We start from the raw sequence: 22,980 nt of genomic DNA on the forward strand, positions 1-22,980 counted from the left end.
ATGAACCAGCAGCAACAGACTACACCTGGAGTCTGGTTTTGATGTTAAAACCACTATCTTTATTAGTATCTACTTCTAATATAGTAACTTAAGCAAGATAGGTAGTGGTGGAGGGAGTACATTCAGTTTGGAGCATTGTGACTAGTGGTGTCCCACAAGGATCTGTTCTGGGACCTCTACTTTTCGTCATTTTTATTAACGACCTGGAGGTCGGGGTAGAAGGGTGGGTTGGCAAGTTTGAAGACGACACAAAGGTTGGTGGTGTTGTAGATAGTGTAGAGGATTGTCAAAGATTGCAGAGAGACATTGATAGGATGCAGAAGTGGGCTGAGAAGTGGCAGATGGAGTTCAACCCGGAGAAGTGTGAGGTGGTACACTTTGGAAGGACAAACTCCAAGGCAGAGTACAAAGTAAATGGCAGAATACTTGGTAGTGTGGAGGAGCAGAGGGATCTCAAGGTACATGTCCACAGATCCCTGAAAGTTGCCTCACAGGTGGATAGGGTAGTTAAGAAAGCTTATGGGGTGTTAGCTTTCATAAGTCGAGGGATAGAGTTTAAGAGTTGCGATGTAATGATGCAGCTCTATAAAACTCTGGTTCGGCCACACTTGGAGTACTGTGTCCAGTTCTGGTCACCTCACTATAGGAAGGATGTGGAAGCATTGGAAAGTGTACGGAAGAGATTTACCAGGATGCTGCCTGGTTTAGAAAGTATGCATTATGATCAGAGATGAAGGGAACTAGGGCTTTACTCTTTGGAGAGAAGGAGGATGAGAGGAGACATGATAGAGGTGTACAAGATAATAAGAGGAATAGATAGAGTGGATAGCCAGCACCTCTTCCCCAGGGCACCACTGCTCAATACAAGAGGACATGGCTTTAAGGTAAGGGCTGGGAAGTTCAAGGGGGATATTAGAGGAAAGTTTTTTTACTCAGAGAGTGGTTGGTGCGTGGAATGCACTGCCTGAGTCAGTGGTGGAGGCAGATACACTAGTGAAGTTTAAGAGACTACTAGACAGGTATATGGAGGAATTTAAGGTGGGGGCTTATATGGGAGGCAGGGTTTGAGGGTCGGCACAACATTGTGGGCCGAAGGGCCTGTACTGTGCTGTACTATTCTATGTTCTATAAACAATAGTTAACAGTGGTATGTGTATATATGTGTGTAAATATAACTCCCACCCAACTGAGCTCGGGGGAAACAAGGCTTGGAGTCTTGAGACGGTAAAGTATGGAAGTTCAGCTCAATCATAGAATAGGTGATGAGAGAGAGATATTTGTAATCCAGGGTAAATGTTGAGAGAAGGCAATTATGTCAAATTCCACAGTTTCCACGGTGGTAAGAGAACAGTTGCTGTAGAACTTATCCATCGTTGTTCCAAATCCACATACGAATTATCACCGAAAGTGACTTGTCACAAGGGGTATCATCTTCAAGTGAATTACCACACCACACCCAGGCAAGGGTTAACACATAAGTGGTCTTCACAGGATACCCCAAATCCGATCCACTCCTATAGATCAAACGAGGTGACAACCACACATTCAATGTATGCTGAATCGATAATTAACCCAACCTTGTGGGCAGAGGAAAGTTCTAAACAGTGACCCTTGGCCACTCGTTCCCTTGTTTTGAACCTTCCATTTTTCCTCCTTTATCTCCACCTGACTCTGAGTGTCTGTGTCCTCGGTTAAAACTAAACAAGCTGTGAGTGATGTAAACGAGATGCGAGTCAGACTGATTCGCCTTAATCTCTCTCCCTCTTAAAATGACAGCCCACAGCAAATGAAACCTAGGGATTCATAACAACGGTCACTGCCCATTGTGAACTGACTGATGTGCCAGTAGTTGGGATGACTGAGTGAATCCCTTCCCACATTCTTTGCAGGTGAATGGCTTCTCCCCAGTGTGAACTCGCTGATGTCTCTGTAGGCTGGATGATCGAGTGAATCTCTTCCCACATTCCGAGCAGGTGAACGGCTTCTCCCCAGTGTGAACTCGCTGATGTATCATTAGGGCAGAAGAGTGAGTGAATCCCTTCTCACAGACTGAGCAGGTGAACGGCTTCTCTCCAGTGTGAACTCGCTGATGACTCTGTAGGTTGGATGACTGAGTGAATCCCTTCCCACAGACTGAGCAGCCGAACGGCTTCTCCCCAGTGTGAACTCGCTGATGAATCTGTAGGTCGGATGACCGAGTGAATCTATTCCCACATACAGAGCAGGGAAATGGCTTCTCCCCAGTGTGAACTCGTTGATGACTCTGTAGGTCGCATGACCGAGTGAATCCCTTCCTACAGACTGAGCAGGTGAACGGCTTCTCCCCAGTGTGAACTCGCTGATGACTCTGCAGGTTGGATAACTGAGTGAATCTCTTCCCACATTCTGTGCAGGTGAACGGCTTCTCCCCAGTGTGAACTCGCTGATGACTCCGTAGGTGGGATGACTCAGAGAATCTCTTCCCACATTCTGAGCAGGTGAACGGCTTCTCCCCAGTGTGAACTCGCTGATGACACTGTAGGTGGGACGACCGACTGAATCTCTTCTGACAGACTAAGCAGGTGAACGGCTTCTCCCCAGTGTGAACTCGCTGATGTAACAGTAGGGTGGATGACTGAGTGAATCTCTTCCCACAGACTGAGCAGGTGAACGGCTTCTCCCCAGTGTGAACTCGCTGATGACTCTGTAGGTGGGATGACCGAGTGAATCTCTTCCCACATACTGAGCAGGTGAACGGCTTCTCCCCAGTGTGAACTCGCTGATGTACCAGTAGGGTGGAAGACTGAGTGAATCCCTTCCCACAGTCTGAGCAGGTGAATGGCTTCTCCCCAGTGTGAACTCGCTGATGACTCTGTAGGTGGGATGACCGAGTGAATCTCTTCCCACAGTCTGAGCAGGTGAACGTCCACTCCCCGGTGTAAACACGCTGGTCAGCCATTACGTCAAATGACTGAGTCAATCCTTTCCCAGAAATTCAGCAGATGACCAGCATCTACCCGGTGTGAACTGACTGGTGTGTCCACAGGTGAGACGACTGACTGAATCCTTTCTCACACACAGAACAGGTGAAAGGCCTTGCCCAGTGTGAACTTGCTGATGTACTTTCAATTGAGATGACCCAGTGAATCGATTCCCACTGTTTGAGCAGGTGAACGGCCTTTCTCCTGTGTAGAATGACGACTGTGCCAGTCTGTCAGATGATCAAGTGAATCCCTCCCCACTGTCTGAGCAGGAAAGATGGTTGATTGAATCCCTTGCTCCACTTCTTAAATGTCTAGACAGAGACAGCAAAACTGGTGTTTGAGATTCCTGGAGACAAATTACTTCTCGTTTTAACCTGTAAAAAGATTTACAAAATCCATCAATGGGTGAAGGACAACATTTCAGATGAGATTACTTGAGTTGCCAAGGTTTGTTCTGGTATCACACTGTTACAGTGAGGTTCAACCCAAGTTGGACAGAGAAATCATCTTCTGACTGGTCGCAGTGCTGGTATCTGGAATGACCATCAATTCCCTGATGCTCTTCCTGTCTCTATCAGAATGGGGCATTTCTGCCATCTCCAGTCTGTTCCTTGGCTCAGTTTGACTCTCTCCATTGGTATTATTCCCTGTTCCTGCTGAGCCGCATGGGTGCCTGGCCCCACAGTAACTGAAACACTCTCACGCAAATAGTCTTTCTTGACATGCAACTGGGGTTTTCTTGTATTATTAACTTAAGGTGCCACAGTTTTAACACCATATAAAAAATTCCTGCTGAGATGAATGGTTGGTCCACACAGCTGTTAAAAGGACTTAGAGTGAATTTTTGTATTATTTCAGGTTCTTTTCACAGTCATAGAAAATTACAACACAGAAACAAGCCCTTTGGGCCATCTAGTTTGTGCTGAACTATTTAAACTGCCCAATCCCATACTACTACCATCCAGGTACGTATATAAACCTCTTAAATGTTGAAATTGAGCTCGCATTCACCACTTGTGCTGGCTGCTCATTCCACACCCGGATGACGGTCTGTGTGCAGAAGTTTCCCCTCATGTTCCCCTTAACGTTTCACCTTTCACCCTTAACCCATGGCCTCTAGTTGTAGACCCACCATCTCAGTGGTAAAAGCCAGCTTGCACTTACCATATCGAGAACCCTCATAATCGTTGTATACCTCCATCAAATCTCCACTCAATCTTCTACATTCCAAGGAATAAAGTCCTGACCTGTTCAATCTTTCTTTATAACCCAAGTCCTCCAGACCTAGCAACATCCTTATGAATTTTCTCTGAACTCTTTCAACCCCTTTTACATCTTTCCTGTAGGTTGGTGACCAAAACTGCACACAATACTCCAAATTAGGCCTCACCAATGTCTCGTGCAGTGTGAACATAACATCCATCTCCTGTACTCAGTACTTTGGTTCATGAAGGCCAATATGCCAAAATCTTTCTTTCCATCCCTATTTAACTGTGACACCACTTTCAGTGAATTATGGACATGTATTCCCAGATCCCTTCCTTCTACAGCGTTACTCAGTAACCGACCATTCACTGTGCAATTCTAGGTCCTACCAAAATGCAACACCTCACACTTGTCTCCATTAAATTCCATTTTGCATTTCTTCACCCATTTTTCCATCTGGTCCAGGTCGCACTGCAAGCCATGATAGTCTTCCTCACTGTCCACTACACCCCCAGTCTTGGTGTCATCCACAAATTTGCTGATCCAGTTAACCACACTATCATCCAGATTACTGATATAGGTGACAAACAGTAACAGATCCAGCACTGATCCCTGTGGCACACCGCTAGTCACAGGCCTTCAGTCAGAGAGGCAACCATCTGCTACCACACTCTGGCTTCTCCCAAAGACAGTGTCTCATCCAATTTACTATCTCATCTTGAATGTTGAGTGACTGAACCTTCTTGACCAAACTCCCATATGAGAATTTGTCAAGTGCTTTTGCTAAAGTCCATGTAGACAACATCCACTGCCTTGCCTTCATCCACTTTCCTGATAACTTCCTCGAGAGACTCTATAAGATTGGATAGACATGATCTGCTGCCTATCCTTAATCAGTCCACATCAATCCAAATACTTGTATATCCGTCTCCTGCACACACATTCCAATAACTTTCCCACTACTAATGTCAGGCTCACCAATGTATAAATTCCTAGTTTATTTTTAGAGCCTTTCTTGAACAGCAGAACAACATCGGCTGTCCTCCAATCCTCCAGTACCTCACCTGTCACTAAGGATGACTTAAATATCTGTGCTTGGGCCCCAACAATTTCTGCACTTGTCTTCCGCAGGGTCCCAGGGAACAACTTGTCAGGCCCTGGGGATTTATCCACGCTAATTTGCCTTCAGACAGCAAACAGCTCCATCTCTGTAATCTTTACAGGGTCCATGAAGTTGATGCTGCTTTCCCTCACTTCTATAGACTCTGTGACCATCTCCTGAGTAAATACGGATGCAGAAAATATCTCCCCCATCTATTTGTCTCCTCATATCGATTACCATTCTGACCTTCCAGAGAATTAATTTTTCCCCTTGCCATCTTTTCGCACTTAACATATCTGCAGAATCCATGAGGATTCTCCTTCACCTTGTCTGTTGGGGCAACCTCATGCCTTCTTTTATTTCTTTCATAAGTGTTCACCTGAATTTCCCGTACTTCATAAGTATCCCATTTGTTCCTATCTGCCCGTACCTGGTATGCACCTCTTTTTTATTGATCTGGGAGATGAAAGCCAAAGGGGTGATGGAGCTGCATGGTGGGAGGTGGGAGTAGGGGAGGGTTAAACTAAAGTTGCAGGGAGAATGGGAGCCTGAATAACAGAACAGATAGTGGAGGTGTTGTGGAGACAGATGTTGTTCAGTCCTTAGGCAAAGTCAGGAATTAAAAACATTGAGCATGGTGCAGTGAATATGCTCAATCCTGTACATTTCAATACAGGGAGCAGCGTAGGAAAGGCGGATGTGTTCAGGACATGGATCAACATCTGGAATTATGACACTAGGATCTGGCAACTGTGGACTGGGACAGGCTGCTTTATGGCAAAGGTGCGCTTGGTAAATGGGAGGCCTTCAAACCGAAATTTTGAAAGTACAAGGCGGGTATGTGCCTGTCAGAATAAAAGGTAAAGATAGAAATTGTAGGGAACCTTGGTTTTCAAGAGATATTGAGACCCTGGTGAAGCACAAAATGGAGTTGCAGAACAGGGACAGGCAGGTAGGTTCTTATGGAGTTTAAGAAATGCAAGAGAACACATAAGAAATAAATCAGGATGGCTAAAAGGCATGAGATTCCCCTCGCAGAAAAGATGAAGGATAATCCTCAGGGATTCTGGAGATAGATTAAGAGCAAAAGGACTGCAATGCACAAAATTGGTCCTCTGGAAGACCGGAATGGCAAACCATGTGTGGAACCAAAGCAGATGGGGGAGATCTGAGTATGGAATGAGCTGCCAGACGAGGTGGTAAATGCGGGTTCTTTTTTAACATTTAAGAATAAATTGGACAGATACATGGATGGGAGGTGTATGGAGGGATATGGTCCGTGTGCAGGTCAGTGGGACTAGGCAGAAAATGGTTTGGTGCAGCCAAGAAGGGCCAAAGGGCCTGTTTCTGTGCTGTAGTTTCTATGGTTCTATCTCAAATATATTTTTCATCTCATTTACTCAGGAGATGGACACAGGGTCTATGGGATTGTGGAAAAGCGGCATTAAAATCGTGGACCCTGTACGGATTAAAGAAGAGGAGATGATTGCCATCCTGAGGCAGATTAGGGTGGATAAATCTCCAGGGCATGACAAGGTGCTCCCTTGGACCCCACGGGAGGTAGTGCAGAAGTCGTTGGGGCCTTAGCAGATATAACTAAATCATCCTTAGTGACAGGGGAGTTATCTGAGGATTGTAGGATAGCCAAAGTCATTTCGCTCTTCAACATAGAACATAGAAATCTACAGCATATTCCAGGCCATTCAGCCCACAATGTTGTGCCAACCATGAAACTTACTCTAGAAACTGCCTGGAATTTCCCTAGCACATAGACCCCTATTTTACTGAGCTCCGTGTACCTATCTAAGAGGCTGTTAAAAGACCCTATTGTATCTGCCTCGACCACCGCTACTGGCAGTGCATTCCACACACCCACCACTCTCTGTGTAAAAAAAACTTAATCCTGACATCCCCTTGGTATCTATTTCCAAGCACTTTAAAACTATGCCCCCTCGTGTTAGCCAGTTCAACCCTGGGGAAAAACCTCTGGCTATCCACATGATCAATGCCCCTCATCATCTTATACACCTCAAAAAGGCTCCAAACATAAACAAAGAAATTATATATTGCTTTGAAGATTTGTTAGAAGTATACAAAATTATGAGGGTATAGATCGGGTAAATGCAAGCAGCTTTTTCCACTGAGGTTGGGAGGGATGACAACCAGAGGTCATGGGTAAGTGGGGAAGGAGAAAATGTAATGGGAACACGTGGAAAAGCTCTTCACTGAAATGGTCGTGAGAGTGTGGAATGAGATGTCAGCACAAGTGGTGAATATGAGCTTGATTTCACAATTAAGAGAAGTTTGATAGGTACCTGGATGGTCGGGGTATGGAGGGCGATGTTCCTGGTGAAGGTAGTTGCATTAGACAGATGAAATGTTTTTTCGACATTGACCAGATGGGTCAAATACCCTGTTTCCGTACCGAACTACTCCATATTTTTATGACAGACAAGCTGGACAAACTTGGTTGGAAGGGAAAAGGTAGGATTGACGATGGAGCAGCAATGGCTGGAGTTTCTGGGAGCAATTCAGGAGCTGAGTGACAGATACATCCCAAAGAAGTGGAAGCATTGGAAAGGCAGGAGGACACAACCGTGGCTGAAATGAGAAGCCAAAGCCAACATAAAAGCAAAAGAAAGGGCAAACAAAAGAGCAAAAACTATTGGGAAGCTTTTAGGAACCAACAGAAGACAATTAAAAAAAAGTCAGATGAGCTCAGGGGGTGGAATTATGTTACTGTAGTCACTAATGAGTCTTGGTAGCACCCAACAGTCTGAGGCATTTAGAGTAACAAAATAACTGGGGCCTAAATATCTCTTGAAAACCAAGGTACAATATGATAATTCCCCGTCCTGAGCTCATCTGGCTTTCCTACAATGCTTCTTGCATTGTGATATACACAGCTCAGCACATTCATCGCACCATGCTCAACCATTTGATTGCTGACTCTATCTGAGGTCTGAACAACATCTGACTGGTGTCAGGAAAACAACCTCTCGCTCATTGTCACAAAAACAAAGGAGCTGATTGTGGACGACAGGAGGAATGGAGACAGGCTAACCCCTATTGACATCAATGGATCTGGGGTTGAGAGGGTGAACAGCTTTAAGTTCCTCGGCACAAACATCGCCGAGGATCTCACATGGTCTGTACATACCGGCTGTGTTGTGAAAAAAGCACACCAGCACCTCTTTCACCTTAGACGGTTGAAGAAGTTCGGGATGGGGCCCCAAATCCTAAGAACATTCTACAGGGACACAACTGAGAGCATCCCGACTGGCTGCATCACTGCCTGGTATGGGAACTGTACTTCCCTTAATCGCAGGAACCTGCAGAGAGTGGTGCGGACAGCCCAGCACATCTGTAGATGTGAACTTCCCACTATTTCAGGACATTTACAGAGACAGGTGTGTAAAAAGGGCCCAAAGGATATTGGGGACCCAATTCACCAAAACCACAAACTGTTCCTGCTGCTACCATCCAGGAAACGGTACCACAGCAAAAGGACCAACAGGCTCCGGGACATCATCTTCCACCAGGCCATCAGATTGATTAATTCATGCTGATACAATTGCATTTCTATGTTATATTGACTGTCCTATGTACAAACTATTTATTATAAATGACTATAAATTACACATTGCACATTTAGTCGGAGATGTAACGTAAAGATTTCTACTCCTCATGTATATGAAGGATGTATGTATTAAAGTCAATTCAATTCAATTCAGCCTCTCCACTCTCTGTTCTGTCATTCTGGCTCCCACTCCCCCTACAACTTATTTTAACCACATCACCCTCTCCCCACACTAGCACTAGCAAGCCTTACCACTATGATATTGGTCCCCTCTTGTTCTGTTCCCCTAACAAATCCCCTATCACCACTTTGACTTTCCTCTACCAGGTAATCCCCTGCAACAGTTTCTAAAGTGGTCCACCTGTTGTTGGCGGGTTGGACACAAGAGTACTCTGCAATGGCTATTTAACCTCATTCCCCTTCCTGACTCTCACCCAGTTTCCCGTGTCCCGCACCTTGGGTGTAACTCACCTCTCTTCATGTCATATCTATTACCCCTTCCAACTCCCAGCTGATCCAAAATTCATCCATTTCAAGTTCCAACTACGTAAAGTGCAGGGTTACAAGCTGCAGCTGGATGTACATCTTGTAAGTGAGGGCATCAAGGACACTGGAGGTCTCCCCACCTTCCCACCAATGTCCCCTCTAATTTGTAATGACCAGTGTGCACATAAAGCTTCTACTGTGCATTTTTTTACTCAGTGACAATACGTGCACAGTGAATTTTAAATAGAGAGCCATTCATTTTAACAGCTAGCAAATCACTGTCAATAAGAACTGTGATGTCCTATGGGTTTGATCAAGTTCATCTGCACTCTCACACAACCTGTATAGTAGGCCTGTAGCGGGTAATGAAGGATTTTCTCTCCACAACTGTTCCACACCGTCCATATGTGGTTTGCTTGCTAAATGACTCTTAAAAAGGTCAGATTTCCAAATATCACTCCACTTCTTCCCACTTGCAAATTCTCCAGCAACTTTTGCATCACCACAATACACACAGGTAACACCAGTTTCTGTATTGTACATAAATATTTCCCCTGAACCCTCCCCCAGGTGACTGACGGTGGTGAACTCAGTGATGGCAATGCCAATGAATATGAAGGGAAGGGCAGTAGTCTGTCTCATTGGAGTCTGGCACATTTGTGATGTGAAAGCTACTTGTTGCCCAGGGCAAAGGTGTTTGATATCATTATGGATCCAGAGAGAGTGGGTCAAAACATGTTCTCACGGGTAGAAAGTCCAGAACAAGAGGGGTGGAACAAGCAACAGACACAAAATGCTGGAGGAACTCAGCAGGCCAGGCAGCATCTATGGAAAAGAGTACTAATGCTGAGTTCCTCCAGCAATTTGTGTGTGTTGCTCGGATTTCCAGCATCTGCAGATTTTCTCTTGTTTGTGACTGGAGGCAGAACAAAGGTGATTTTCACAACAGCTGATGTAAAAGATTTTGTTCCCTTTCTCCGAGTTCCCGATCCTTGCATTTAGACAGCTGGAGCTCAGCTCTGTCTGAGAGACCCATCGGTTCCCATTCCCTCATCAGCCGGAAGCTCCCCGGGGCCCGTGTACGGATGGTGGGGCTGAGAGAGAGGGAAGAGAGCAGGACTGTCCCGGGATTGCGGGTCACGGAGTCCGGAGTCACAGCAACTACCCGAAGTCGGTGTTGACAAATAACCGCCCGCCAATTTCCTCCTACCTGCACCGATCCGCCTGAGGCCCTCTGTATTATGTGCGCATGCGTGCATTCGAACGTCATCGATCCTGACGCCTGCGCATTTGATCGGCGCTTCAGCGGCAGCGAAACTTCATACGCAGGGTTTTATGGGTAATCACGGTGCCATTAACAGTGTCTGCAAGCACTGGTTTCATGTCCATATCTCCGTTTTTTTTGTGTGTATAGAAAATTCAGCAGCTGTTTTAACGCAGAAAGTGGCTCCCATAAACAATTTACTTAATATCAACGTGTATCTAATGCCAAAGTACAATTCTCTTACAAATACAGATATGAAACACAAGAGATTCTGCAGTTGCTGGAAATACAGAGACGCACACACACAAAATGCTGGAGGAACTCTGCAGTTCAGGCAGCAGCTCAGCAGAGGAGTATACAGTCCAGGCATGCTGAAGGAGCTCGGCCTAAATGTTGTCTATTTATTCTCTCCACATTTGCTGCCTGATCTGTTGATTTCCACCAGTAATTTGCAAAAAATAACCATCTTTTTTTCGATCAAGCAGTTTCCAAATGTTTCTGATCTTTCATTTGTTGCCACATCATGCTGGTCTCATTCTTCTTCCTCCTCGTAAACGCCAGACCCCATCTCTCTCTTGAGCCCCAGAGCCCTGACTCAGGCTGGCAACCCTTTGGTTTCTGACTCTGCACATTCAAAGATTCACTCGCTAGTCTGCTGCCAAACTTTAGAGGTGCATTGCAACAACCCAGCTGTCTGAAGCACAGTCCTTTGAAATGAGTGAAAATGACCCAAACATTGAAAACAGCAGGGAAGAAGGAGTTTAACCAACTTCGTCCTGAGCCCTGGGGAAAATCAAAACCACAGTGAGCTCGTCGTCTTATGCAGACTGGAGAAAATCATGCAGGACATTCATGCAGGCGTATAGGATGATTAGAGGCATTGGTCGTGTGGATAGTCAGAGGCTTTTTCCCAGGGCTGAAACGGCCAACATGAGGAGGCATAGGGTTAAGGTGATTGGAAGGAGGTACAGAGGAGATGTCAGAGCTAAGTTTTTTTTTAAACAAAGAGTGGTGTGTGTGTGGAATGCACTGCCAGCGACGGTGGTAGAGGCGGATAAAATTGGGTCTTTTAAGAGACTCCCAGATAGCTGCATGGTGATTAGGAAAATGCAGGGCTATGCGGTAGGGTAATTGGCGGCAGTTTCTAGAGTAAGTTACCCACAACCTCGGGCCAAATTGTCTGTAATGTGCTGTAGATTTCTATGATTTCTATGAATTTTATGAAATTCAAGGGAAGTCTCCTATCCCACGCAGTGATGACTGGCTGCAACCTGTCATCACAGGGAGGGTGAGAGGGGAACGGCAAGGATAGATGTTCATATACTGATATGGAACAGAAACATGGGCAGGGATCAGACGGGCTGAGTGGCCTCTCTAGTGTACGTTGTGAGTGTGGTACAGACAGTAAGTACCTGAGATCGGGATATGATAGAGAACTGATTTATCTTTCAAAGATCCACAATATTAAACACCAGTCTAGTTTAAGGCTAACATCAGCAGAACGGACTCCTCCAGTGCTTAGTGACCAGGGTTCAGTCCTGGGTGCCATGAGCAGCGCAAGAACTGCAGAATCTGTCAGTAACAATCCCTCATGAACCTGCAGCTGCCTTCAGTCACCGTGATTTAACACGGAGCTAATTTGACCTTCCTCCCTGATGTGAAATTACTGGTGTTGCAGCAGCTGGGATGATTGAGTAAATCTCTTTACTCACTCCGGACAGAAATGTGGCCTCTATTTATTGTGAACTCACCGGAGCATCACAAGGTGGGTTAACTGAATGAGTCTCTTCACACACACGGAGCAGGTGAACGGCTGCTTCCCAGGGCGAAGCTGCTGGTGTATCTGCGATGGCCGACTGAATCCCTTCCAAAATGAGAGCCAGTGAATGACATCACACTGCTATCAACGTCATGGCAATGTATCCAATCAGATCACGGACATGGACACGTGACCGGGCTCTCCTTGTAGCGAGTGGGGCGCCGTCTTCTCCAGCATCTCCGCCTCCACATTCAAGGATCGGCGGCATTCAAGCGCTGGTGAACTGACAGATACAGCGAGACTAACGTGTTTGAGTTTCGCATACACAAATCCTTTGACTTTTCTACCTGTTAAAAGTTTACAAAGCACGTCAGTGGGTGAAGGACAACATTTCAACTCAGATAATTTTAGTCTCCGTGGTGCCTTCTGATAAAACACTGTCACAGCTCAAAATAATTTGGAGGAACAAGATTTTATTTTCTAACTGTCTACAGTTCCGGCATCAGGCACAATAACAAACTCTTTGCTTCCCTCTCGGTATCAAAATGGATCATTCCTCCCCTTCCTCAGTCTGTGACTTGGCTCAGTTTGTCTGTCTCCTTCGCATTCTGAGCATGCGCCACACACCCACTAAGATCACATTTTATTTACACGGCTGCGACTAGAAACTTTCTGATTATTATGTCCCTCCTGGCATCTGAAGGTGGTAAACTCAGAGTCAGCAATGGTATTGACCTTCAGGAGTAGGTGATTAGGCTTTTTCGTTGGCGATCGATAAACTGCCGGTTGTGTGTGGTCGGATGAGTAGGTCGTTTTCAGACCGGAAGGAGGTAGCGTTTAGAGTACCCCAGAAATCAGTCCCTGACCACAGTTCTTCACAGTTTAATGGCCTGGCGGAGGCAGCGAGATGTGAGATGTCCCAGTCTGCTGGTGACACAGAAAGAGCGGAGTTGGGGGAGGGGAGGCTATTCCCATACTCTTTCGTAGCTTTGCAATCTGTACACAGTGCACTGTGGGGCTGCAGTGGCGGGTTCCATTGCTGGGATCAGTGCACAGTCACTGTGGGCTCTGAGGATTTTGTGAATAAAGTGCCATTCTCCAATTCAGAATCTCAAGCCGGGGAGCAAGCCTATCATTTGTATATTAAAGTTGTATTTAGGGCATTGTGATAACCAGATACTATAGCCCTCCACGACCTCTCTATCCAGTCCTTTCAATATTCGACTTCATTCGTACATTTGGCCAGCGGGCCATCAATACTGTCATCCGATGCATTGACATAGAACTCGCTAATACAATAGTAAATTTTTCTCAGCTACAACCCTACGGCTTTAAGCAAACAATGTTACTTTACTTGCTTGCTAATTATATTTTCTGATAATGTGTGAGTGCAAACTTGCAATACTTTGTCATATTATTAAATTAAGTATTATATGTTTTATTGTACCAGTTATACACTGAAATGCACTGATAGGCTATGGTCTTGTGAATGTCAAAACTACCACTGTATTTATCTTTAGCTCTGCAATTCATGTATTTCTTTCATCTTGGTTTAGTGCTTGATATCATAAGAAGCCCTAGTCATTCATATATATATATATAAAATACACACACACACACACACACACACACACACACATATATATGTATACTAGATTAGATTTGATTAGATTATGAGAACACGCAGTCCTCTTTTATTGTCATTTAGTAATGCACGCATTAAGAAATGGTAAAATGTTTTTTTCCAGAATGATATCACAGAAACACATAACAAACCGATTTAAAAACTAACAAAAAACACATAATTATAACATATAGTTACAACAGTGCAAAGCAATACTGTAATTTGATGAAGAGCAGACCATGACACTGTCTGTCCCCCGCGCTTGCATACGCTGAATTTCAAGCGTGGCTGTTCTCAGGTTTTATGCAATGTGGAGTCGGTTAAGGACAGCCGACTCTTGTCAGTTATTGGTTAAAACAAGATAAATAGATAACAATAAAAATGTAACATTAACAGAGCAAGTAATGTAAACAAATAGGTGCAAGTTCAGAACGAGGGAGATTGTGGGAGAAATTTAATCAGGTCAGACTATGGAAACATTTATTTGTTTTGTCAGAGTGGGACAGAATCTGTTACTGAACCTGGTGGCTGGGGCTTTCAGGCTTCTGTATCATCGGCCCGATGGATGATGGCGGTGAGGGTGGTTGGGGCAAGAGGAATAACGGCATGGGTCTGCCTTTGATTATGGTGGCTACTTTACCGAGCTGAACTGGTTCCACATCCCTCCAGTTCTCTGTGGTCAGATGCAGGGCAGCAGCCGTACCGAGCCACAATGCGCCCCCGTACTTGTGAAACTGAATCTATGTTTCCGTGTTATGAAACTTTCCATCCCAGGAACATGCTGGCGAGACTCTTCAGCACATTTGTGCCGGAACCTTTTCTCTTTGTGCCGTTGATAGCTGCGTGTAGCGCTTCAGTCGAAGGTGGAGCGAGCCAAGTACATTTGTAATAAATATCTCTGTTATTGTACACTGTGCTTCATGAAATTAAAGGAACACGTTTCCTGATGTGTAACCATTCAGTTTTTTTTTTATGTTCCTCGCAGCGAACCTCGTGAAGATTTTAATCTTGCGCTGTGGCTCCGGAAGAGCATAAGACCATAAGATATAGGAGCAGAATTAGACCATTCGGCCCATCGGGTTTGCTCCGCCATTCAATCATGGGTCGATCCAGTTCTTCCGGTCGTCCCGACTCCCCTGTCTTCTCCCCATACCCCATAATGTACTGGCTAATCAAGAAACGATCTATATCTGCCTTAAATACACAAAATGAAATGCCTTGGAGTTTGTCCTTCCAGAGTGTACCACCTCATACTTCTCCGTGTTGAACTCCATCTGCCTCTTCTCAGCCCACTTCTGCATCCTATCAATGTCTCTCTGCAATCTTCGACAATCCTCTACACTATCTACAACACCACCAACCTTTGTGTCGTCTGCAAACTTGCCAACCCACCCTTTTATCCCCACATTCAGGACGTTAATAAAAATCACGAAAAGTAGAGGTCCCAGAACAGATCGTTGTGGGACACCACTAGTCACAACCCTCCAATCTGAATGTACTCGCTCCAGCACGACCCTCCGTCTTCTGCAGGCAAGCCAATTCTGAATCCACCTGGCCAAACTTCCCTGCATCCCATGCCTTCTGACTTTCTGAATAAGCCTACCGCGTGGAACCTTGTCAAATACCTTACTAAAATCCATGTAGATCACATCCACTGCACTACCCTCATCTATATGCTTGGTCACCTCCTCAAAGAACTCTATCAGGCTCAAAGAACTCTATTCAGTCCCTCAAAAAAAGGAGGAGAAGATGTCGGCGGGATGGCAGCGCGCGCGACCTCTCTGGTGAATGATAATCTATAATCTGTCAAGTAGGGGACCGTGCACAATTCTGATTTGATGGAGACAGACGTGAGAGTGCGGAGGAACATATCGAAAACTTCTGAAATGCCCGCTTCGCTGCCGCTGCTACTGTGTGGTTACCAGCATCTCCTGAGCAGAAGGCCCCGAATCCTCGGTTTGCTTGTTTCAGCGGCTGGGGATAGGTCGAAGGTGCTCGGCAGAGGATGGCGCTCGGGAGGCTGTATCGGAGGGGCTGGTCGGAGGCTCGATGTTTTCGGACGGACTCAGTGTCGGCCGTGGTCGGCAGCTTCCACGGCATCAGCAAGTTAACGGTGCCTGGAGGTTTATGGCAGGGTGTTTCTCCCTTTTGCCGCCTGCTATCGGGAACTCGGGAGTCGATTGACTCGGGGACTTTGAGACCTTTTTTTTTTACCGTGCCCATGGTTTGTTCTTCATCAAATTATGGTATTGCTTTGCACTGCTGTAACTATATGTGATAATTATGTGGTTCTGTCAGTGTTAGTCTTTGGTTTATCTTGTTTTCTGTGATATCACTCCGGAGAAACATTGTATCATATCTTAATGCATGTATGCATTTCTAAATGACAATAAAAGAGGACAGAGTGTTCTCATAATCTAAACAAAAAGCTGTCCTGACAGCCGATGCTATCTATGGATCTTTACCATCTCACAACTTCTCTCCTGTTCCAGGTCCACATGGTTCTAAATTTCCCAGTCTTTACAAATGTATCCCCTTCTTTATTATGTACAGCCAGTGATCTAATCTCAGCAAACCTCTAAGGTAGAGAATTCCAGACAGTCACTCTTTTCTATGGGAAGAAACTGCGATGTACCTCAGTGGTAAATCAGCCCATTATGTCCCCTTGTTGAAAGCTCTGTTGCAAATGGAAACATATGCCTTGGGTGCTGGTTAAGTGGAGATTACACCAAATCCCCGTGATCACAGGTATTTAACCTGAATGTTCCAGTTTCCTCAACATCTCACATGTATGTGTGATTTTGGTTTATTTTATGTGTCCTTTAAATGCAGGTGAGCGGTAGAATGTGGATGAGAGTAAAGAGAATATAAAGGGCTGGGGCATATTTAGTTTTAAATAGTCCTTGATGGCTACATGGAGTCGATGGGTTGAAGAGCCTATTTCTATGCTATTTATCGCTCTGCCTCCCTGTCAACATCCACCCTGCTGTGTCCTCTGGAGTTCTGTCTGGTTCAAATCCTCGTTCTATAATCTTCAGCCATTAGTGATAGGACAACGCCTTTGACCCAGGAATTATCTGAGGTAATATCTTCTGGACTGTCAACATGAACGTATTCCCTCTTAAATAGGGGATTCAGAGCCGTCCATAGTGGTCGAGGTGTGGCTGTGCTAATACTCTGCACAATTGTGTTTCCGAACTCCAGCCCTGTTGTAATAAATACCATTGCGCCATTTGCTGCCTTGTTTGCACCATCATACTAACTATTCTAAATCTCACATGCAGGAACATCTCACTCCCTTTGAATTTCACTTACATGTAATGTACTCTACTTGATTCTTCTTCCCTCACATTTTCCATCATTAACCTCCACGTGCCGACTTTTCATTTACTCTTTCTGTCTATCAGTACGCAAGTCCAAATCTACGCATTGCACCCGCCCTCTCACCTTCTTTCCAGTTAACACCAAACTTCGAAACACCCTCTAAGTCATGCTTGTAGGTGGAAATACAGACGACGTCTATGTCGGGTACTGGCCGAATCGAAGCGACGAAACCCGAGCCCGAGGGCGTATCGAAGTAACAGAGAGCGAGGAATGACACAGGGTTTTGACGATTTAAGAAACAGGTCAGATAGAAATGGCTTGTTTTCGGAGCCGGAGGCAAGGGATTGTTCGGCACAGCTTGCTGCCCTGCGGGATTCGCTTGTGTCTGTGCTGGCCTGAGACTGTGGCCGACAACTAGTGGACCTCTTGTCCGGCTGCAGAGATGCCTGGCTTTGTGACCTTTTGTCTGAACACTGTTTTCGTGCTTTTGTTTTTGTGCGATATTTTTCTCTCTCTGTACACTGGATGTCTGACTGTCTTCTTTTGTTTTAATGAGTTTTATTGTGTTTCTTCGCTTCGTAGCTGCCTGTACGGAGACGAATCTCAAGGTTGTTTAAAGTCTGTACACTTTGATAATAAATTAAGGGACAGACGCTGAGAGAGGCAAAAAGCGAAACTAATCGTCATCGCAGGTTTTGCCGACATTCACGCCAATCTTCTTGTCCCAAAATATTGTGGAGGCAGTTGTAATGATCCTTCAAGAATCACTGTATTTTTGAATAGTTTTGAAATTGGAAACGTCATTCTCTCTTTCAGAAGGGAGTGAAGCAAAAAAGAGAATATCAGCCCGTTAGCCCGACCACAGCGTTTGCGACGATGTTGCAGTCCATTATTAAGGAGGAAGTTTCGCTGCACTTCGTGGCACACAATAAAATAGGCCAAAGTCAGCATTGTTTCCTCAGGGGGTAATCTATCCTGACAAATTGCTTGGAATTCCTCGAGGAAATAACAAGCAGAATAAACAGAGTGAAGTCACTGGATATTGCTTAGTTGGATTTTCGGAACGTTGTTGACAAAGTGCAGTATATGGGCCTGCTAAAAATGATAATGCAGCATATATACCGCCATGGAGAGACGAATGACTGACTGGGTGGAGAAAAACATTGATAATGAAGGGGACATTTTCTGGTTGCCTGCCGGTGACGAATCTGTATTCCGATCGCAAACTTTCACCTCATATGTCAATGAATCCTGATAATGAAACTGGTGGCTTTGCGGCCAAATTAGAGGACAATCCAAATCTAGCTTAAAGGATAGGTAGTCCCGAGGAAGCAGAAAGTTTGCAGAAGAACTTGGACAGATGAGAAGAATAGGCAATGAATTATACTGTCGGGAAATGTATGGAATTGTACTTTGTAGATGCAAAGAGGAGAAAGTCTATTATCTAAATGGGGATAAATTTAGACAAAAAGATGTGTAAAGGGAGTTCAGAGATCTCGTGCACGGTTCCCGACATGTTTACATACAGTTTGAGGCGATAGTAAGGAAGACAAATGTAATGTCAGTATTCATTTCGAGAGAGCTGGAAAACAAAAAGGAAGAATGTAATGCTAACCCTTTACAAGGTTTTAGTGAGACCGCCTCTGGAGTATGGTAAACATTTCGGTCCCTTATCTAAAACGGATGTGCTGACATCGGAGGCTGATATCTAGAATGATCCCGGGATTGAAAAGGTCACACTTGAGGAACGTTTTCCAACTCTGGGCCTGAGCTCGCTTGAATTTAGATGGACGAGCCTCGGATCTCAGTGACATCTATCGAATATTGAATGGCTGAGATAAAAGGACATGGAGAGAGTGTTTCCTGAAGTGGCAGAGTCTGGGGCCAGAGGGCTTAGATAAGAGCGTCCCTTTGAAACAGGGATAAGGAGGACCTCCTGCAGCGGAAGATAAGGATCTGTGGATTTTTTGCTCACTGTGGAGCCCATCTTATGGGGTTTATTTAAAGCGGAGGTTGACAGCTTCTCGATTAGTAAGGTTGACCAAGGTGACGAGGAGAAGCCAGGAGAATTGGGTTGAGATTAGCCATGATGGGTTGGCGGAGAAACATCGATGAGCCGAATAGCCGAATTCAGTTCCTATATTTTGTGGTGTTGTGGCCAAATTTGGTGACGAACTAATGGTGAATATTGTTTTTTCATGAGTAACACACCAACCTGTCGGCGTCCCTGTGACAAAAGGTGAAGGCTCGGAACTTTTAAAGTGATCAATTCGAAGATGGTCTCGCAGACAAACACCTCGCGACGAGGGTGGGATTCGAACCCACGCATGCAGAGCACAATGGATTAGCAGTCCATCGCCTTAACCTCTCGGCCACCTCGTCTGCTCTGCTCACTCTTGTGACTGGAAGTCTTGAATTTCTTCAGAACACTTACAGACTCTGCTTATGGTACACACATTTATGTTCAGATTCTACGTCGATTTATTTTGCTCGCCGTGCTTACCAGAATTCAAGGACGTGAAAAGCTGAGTTCAGAGAGATTGGTGCTAATCACAGGAAACATGGGAATAGCTAATGTAGGCGCCTTAGACGCTATGGACGTACTGTGGCAAAAGGATCGATTCCGTTCTCTGTAACTCTAGAACCTGTGAGTGTTTTAAGTTTGTCACGAACCCAGTGACGGGAATAAAGAACCAACACTTTGGAGTCCGGTATTGCTATAAACTAATAATATTTATTAGTAACTACGCAATACAGTAATATAAATGTAGACAATCAAACAGGTTAGCAATGACTTTATATATAACAGTCACAGACTTTGACTGTTACAAAGGGGACCGCTTTTCTGTGGTGAGCTATCCCCCAGGCGAGGGTGGACACATCGACAACACCCCACCAGTCAACCCTTTTTCTCTTTCCACTGCAAAAACGACAGATCGATCCGTCTAATTGATCCGCTAAAACCCACTTTTCCTCCGGGCACAACAGTGCTCATTCACTGTCCAGAACATGTGCTTGATGTCTTTATCATCTGACCTCCTATTTATCTCACCGTACTGGGTACCACCTGCCATTCAAAAATCTCTCCTTCCTCTCTCTGTGAAAGAAATGTAAGCAGACAAAAATCCTTGCAGGAAGTGTCAACAACCTGCCGAAAATCATTAGATCAAGTGTCTATTAAATAACACCGCCTTCGGTCACTATAGCAACATACGAGCTGCTCGGTGCTATCTCCACTTCAGCAGAAATCCAACAGTTAAGCAGTTCTTTCTTGTTCCTTAAAGTGACAGTCCCACCGTTAGTCTTCGTCTCACTCTCTCTTTTACAAACAAGTCGGTGTTAAATAACGCTCTCTCTCTCTCTTTTCAAAACAACAGTTCATAGGGGTAATTCAGGATCCCATTACAAGTTGTACAATGAGATAAATTTATGTTAAATTAAATTCTTGTCATATTGCTCGATTTCAAGTAAACAGATATTATAGAAATTTGCCATCTGGTTCGAGAATAACGACTTTCCGTGTATTCGACAAATGCAATAACCTGAAAGCTACCACATTACGGACACGATGACGGCAGGCCCGGCTGTGCACAACCGCAGATCCGATCACCCGAAAGCTTACCCGACACATACACATGGCTGCCCGGCTCTGGAATATCAATCGAACGGCTGATATATCTAAAAAGTATTCGAGCTCACTCTATGAATAATGTATTGAATATGGTGGACCATTTTCACTGATTCCAATCCCAGAATATAACGCCGCTACAAAAGACCGTGACTTGTGCCTTGGAGAATTCCTTTCTGCGTGACAGAATATTGAATTTAAATGAACAGCCCAAAGTAGGAATTATTAGGAAGATATTAACAACAAAGGTTGAATGTTCACCTGGGATGAATTCATTGTGTGCCAGTACTTTTAACTCGGTCAGTAAAACATTCTATACATGGAAACTCCTTGCAGCAGTCAGCATTTCCCATTTTCGTTCCTTGGCCTATCTTAGAGGACACGGCCGTGTGGCCTAATGGATAAGGCGTCTGACTTCGGTGCTTGATTGGAAGTCATCAGAAGATTGCAGGTTCGAGTCCTGCCACGGTCGTTTTGACAAACTGGCGGTTTTCTTTCCATTCTGTCTTTCACTCTCAGCATGGATGTCTCAATTTCGCGTGGGGATTAATCGGAGTACACTACCCTAGTGTAAAATGTAACGCCACGTGTTCGTTTTACGTAACATATAACATATATTTCTGCAAACACTTTCGTAAACAATTCGCTACAGCTTCTCAGACCTCCGGGATGAGCTGCTGCTGGGAAGGTGAAGTTTATTTCACATTCATCTCCGTCTCCGAGCCCACTTTTTCGGCGACAATTCACCACCCAGCACTGACGGTGCATTCTCCTGTCTCCAGCCCTCCTCCTCTTCTCTGACACAGCGCGTCTCCAGCCCTCCTCCTCTTCTCTGACACAGCGCATTGATTCTCTGCCTGATCTGGATCTTCTCATCACTAATTGCCGAGCAGACATCAACCGCCTCAACATCAGGAATCCTCACTTCTCCTCGACCCTTACCCCCTCCGAATGCACTACTCCCCCATTCCCTAAACACCACACCCAAACGTACCATCGAGCCCGCAGACAAAATGGTTGCTGTTGTAGAGTGGTGGTCTGATCTCTGCCTTGGTGAGACTAGGCGGTAACTCTCATGACTACACCTTGAAGAAGCCTGGACAGCAGACCATCAGAGAACCGTCTCTGACATCATCACTGACATCATCAACTCTGAAGAACCTCCATTCCCTGTGGAAAACTCATGGTTCCATTGCCCTGAACTGCTCTCTTCTACCTCCTACTGGAATCACAAGCCTGATTGTCCGGGTAGGCCCATTGTCTCTGCCCGCTCCTACCCCACTGATCCTGTGTTAATAGCTCCAGTCCATCCTATGCCCCGTCCTTCAGTCCCTTCCCACCGGCATTCCCGACCCTTCCCGTGCTCTCCATCTACTCACTAACTTTCAATTCCCTGGCCCTGGCCGTCTCATTTTCTCTAGGGATTTCCAGACCCCATCAAAAGGGCCTTAAATTTCTCCACATTTCTCAAGGAAAGAACCAACCAGTTCCCCTCGTCACTACCATCCTGCGTCTGGCAGAAGCTGTCCTCACCTCAGCAGTATCTCCGGCTCCTCCCACTCTCTCCAAATTCAGTGTGTAGCCATGGATACTCGCATGAGTCCCAGATATGTCTCCCTTTTCGTTGGCTCAGTGAAACAATCCATATACCAAACCTTCCCCGGTAATGCACACCAACTCTTCCACCGCTACATCGACGAATGTATTGTTGCCGTTTCATGCACTCACGCTGAGCTCGACATTCTCACCAACTTTGCCTCCAACTTCCACCCTGCCCTTAAACGTCTCACTCAATGCAACCAAGTCTAAGGAAGGAGACACCAGAGGTTTCGGAGGATCAGAGGGGGTGAGCAACTTTAAATTCCTGATGTTACTATTTCTGGGGATCTGCCCTGGACCCATCAAGTGCAATTGCGAAGAGAGCACGGCGGTGACTCTGGTTTCTTAGGACTCTGCAGAGATTCGGCATGAGATCTAAAAGCGTGACAAAGTTCTATAGATACAGAACGTATTGAATGGCAGCATCGTGGCTTGGTATAGAAAC

At 45.3% G+C, this 22,980-nt stretch overlaps 2 non-coding genes and 1 pseudogene across 2 annotated transcripts; 1 reads left to right on the plus strand and 2 right to left on the minus strand.

The window, feature by feature from the left end:
- LOC140207820 (uncharacterized) overlaps nucleotides 1-22,980 on the minus strand; it is a 433,432-nt pseudogene that overhangs the window by 19,012 nt on the left and 391,440 nt on the right.
- trnas-gcu (transfer RNA serine (anticodon GCU)) lies at nucleotides 19,609-19,690 on the minus strand. Its single transcript has one exon. It is a non-coding gene; the product is annotated as a tRNA-Ser (tRNA).
- Nucleotides 21,320-21,408, plus strand: trnar-ucg (transfer RNA arginine (anticodon UCG)). The gene is given in 2 exon segments: nucleotides 21,320-21,356; nucleotides 21,373-21,408. It is a non-coding gene; the product is annotated as a tRNA-Arg (tRNA).

The sequence above is a fragment of the Mobula birostris genome, chromosome 13 (genome assembly GCF_030028105.1).
Source record: "Mobula birostris isolate sMobBir1 chromosome 13, sMobBir1.hap1, whole genome shotgun sequence".
Taxonomy (NCBI): domain Eukaryota; kingdom Metazoa; phylum Chordata; class Chondrichthyes; order Myliobatiformes; family Myliobatidae; genus Mobula; species Mobula birostris.